This window comes from Notolabrus celidotus, chromosome 18 (assembly GCF_009762535.1).
Source record: "Notolabrus celidotus isolate fNotCel1 chromosome 18, fNotCel1.pri, whole genome shotgun sequence".
Classification (NCBI taxonomy): Eukaryota; Metazoa; Chordata; class Actinopteri; order Labriformes; family Labridae; genus Notolabrus; species Notolabrus celidotus.
Window position 1 is genome coordinate 14,706,022 of NC_048289.1, and position 2,837 is coordinate 14,708,858.

A 2,837-nucleotide genomic window follows, 5' to 3' on the forward strand; every position below is an offset into this window, starting at 1 on the left:
AAACAGTTGCATTACACGTCTGAAATGTTTGCACTGGAGCCTGCATCCATGTTATAAGGTAACAAAGTTGTCCTGTAATCACAGTCACAGAGCTTTTATGTGTAGTTTAGCAACATTTGATTTACATAGCCTTAATATTTGAATTGTGTTGAACTGTGTCTAGGAGCTGTATGTGAAGCAGAAATTTATTCAGCAGCACCACCTGCTGGATTCTTGATGTTTGTGCAACACAAATAAAAAACACTTTTTCTACAGTGTTCTCTGAACTATATCCGCTTTCAGCGTTTGCATGATAAAATGTTTTTAATGACTCATTGTTTAGTTTTATTGTCTTAACATGTTCCTCTGGATTGCTGCCATAGACACCAGACTACAGCTTCTAGAACTACTCTGTCAATCTCTCTCTTTCTACATCTCCCTCTATCTCCCTGAACAAACTGTATAGATTGAAAATGAGACAAAGGATGGCATATTTGTTGAAACATTTGCCTTGTCCCCTGACCAATTAGCACAGCTAATTTTTCAATCTTTATTTCAGCTAATATTTCCATCTGATCATTTTATTTTCAAATAACACTTTTACCAGTTTTTTTTTATGTTTCCCAAGTAGCTAGGTTACAATTGGGGGTTAATATGGTTTGTTTTTTTAATCAATCATGCCTTTTACAATACAGAACTGACTCCCCACTGAGATCAGTCTATTGTTAGTGTTCCAACATCTTCACGTTGCTTATGTTTGTGTCTGCAGGTTTGACCATAACTGAGTTACACATTACACGTCAGCCATAGATTTCTATGGTGGCCCTCAAGGACAAAACAAATTTACAAAAGATGAAACACTTTTACAGTCATGGCCAAAAGTTTTGAGAATGACACAAATATTACATTTTCACAAAGTCTGCCGCTTCAGGGTTTTTAGGTGTTTTTGTCAGATGTTTCTATGGTATAATGAAATACAATTAGAAGCATTTCATAAGTATCAAAAGCTTTTATTGAGAATTACACAGAATTCATGCAATAAGTCAATATTTGCAGTGTTGACCCTTCTTTTTCAAGACCTCTGCAATTCTCCCTGACATGCGGTCAACCAACTTCTGGACCAAATCCTGACTGATGGCAGCCCATTCTTGCATAATCAATGCTTGGAGTTTGTCAGAATTTGTGGGTTTTTGATTGTCCACCCGCCTCTTCAGGATTGACCACAAGTTCTCAATGGGATTAAGATCTGGGGAGTTTCCTGGCCAAGGGCCCAAAATCTTAAGGTTTTGTTCCCCGAGCCATTTTGTTATGACTTTTGCTTTATGGCAAGGTGCTCCATCATGCTGGAAAAGGCATTCTTCATCACCAAACTGCCCTTGGATGGTTGGGAGAAGTTGCTCTTGGAGTACGTTCTGGTACCATTCTTTATTCATGGCTGTGTTTTTAGGCAAGATTGTGAGAGAGCCCACTCCCTTGACCGAAAAGCAACCCCACACATGAATGGTCTCAGGATGCTTCACTGTTGGCAAGAGACAGGACTGATGGTAGCGCTCACCTCGTCTTCTCCGAACAAGCCTTCCTCCAGATGCCCCAAACAATCGGAAAGGGGATTCATCAGAGAAAATGACTTTACCCCAGTCCTCAGCAGTCCAGTCCCTGTACCTTCTGCAGAATATCAGTCTGTCCCTGATGTTTTTACTGGAGAGAAGTGGCTTCTTTGCTGCCCTCCTTGACACCAGGCCTTCCTCCAAAAGTCTTCACCTCACTGTGCGTGCAGATGCACTCACACCTGCCTGCTGCCATTCCTGAGCAAGCTCTGCACTGGTGGTGGCCCGATCCCGCAGCTGTAACACCTTCAGGAGACGGTCCTGGCGCTTGCTGGACTTTCTTGGGCGCCCTGGAGCCTGTTTGGCAACAATTGAACCTCTCTCCTTAAAGTTCTTGATAATTCAATAGACGGTTGACTGAAGTGCAATCTTACTCGCTGCTATAAACTTCTCTGTTAGGCCCTTTTTGTGCAATGCAATGATGGCTGCACGTGTTTCCTTGCAGGTAACCATGGCTAACAGATGAGGAACAATGGTGTCATGCACCATCTTCCTTTCAAAGTGTCCAGTCACTCAATCATGACAGATTGATCGCCAGCCTTGTCCTCATCAACACCCACACCTGTGTTAATGTGTGTGACACCTGTGTGTCATTGAAATTATGTTAGCTGGTCCTTTTGTGGCAGGGCTGAAATGCAGTGGAAATGTGTTTTTGGTGATAAAGTTCATTTTCAAGGCAAAGAGGGACTTTGCAATTAATTGCAGTTGAGCTGATCACTCCTCATAACATTCTGGAGTATATGCAAACTGCCATTATAAAAACTGAAACAGCAGACTTTGTGAAAATTAATAGTTGTGTCACTCTCAAAACTTTTGGCCATGACTGTACAAAGTTGGGAGACAAATTTTACATTTTGGAAAACACTATAAAACAAAATTGCGTTAGCAAAGCACTTTTACCAAGGACAAAACAAATTTACATTTAAGGAAACAAATTTACAAAAGATGAAACACTTTTACAAAGTTGGAGACAATTTTACAAACGACGGAACACTTTTACCATTTCTGAAACAAATTAACATTTCATTTTTACAGAAAGGGAATGTATCAAATACCAGAGGTGATTGAGTGAGGGGTCATTTAGTTTGTTTTGATGGAGAAAAACCAAACAGAGGGACATGGTTTACATATTAGGACATCCTCGGGTCTCAGAAAGGTGTCCGACCTCAGATGAAAAAGCATCATGTCTCCAGAAAAGCTCCGTCATATCTTCGCAAAACCTTCATCATGTGTCAGATTTCAAATGAAACG

General features: G+C 40.7%; 1 protein-coding gene across 1 annotated transcript in view; it reads right to left on the bottom strand.

Annotated features, from left to right (window-relative positions):
• mybpc2b (myosin binding protein Cb) overlaps positions 1 to 2,837 on the bottom strand; it is a 76,492-nt gene that overhangs the window by 72,842 nt on the left and 813 nt on the right. The gene's annotated exons all lie outside the window — the stretch shown is intronic.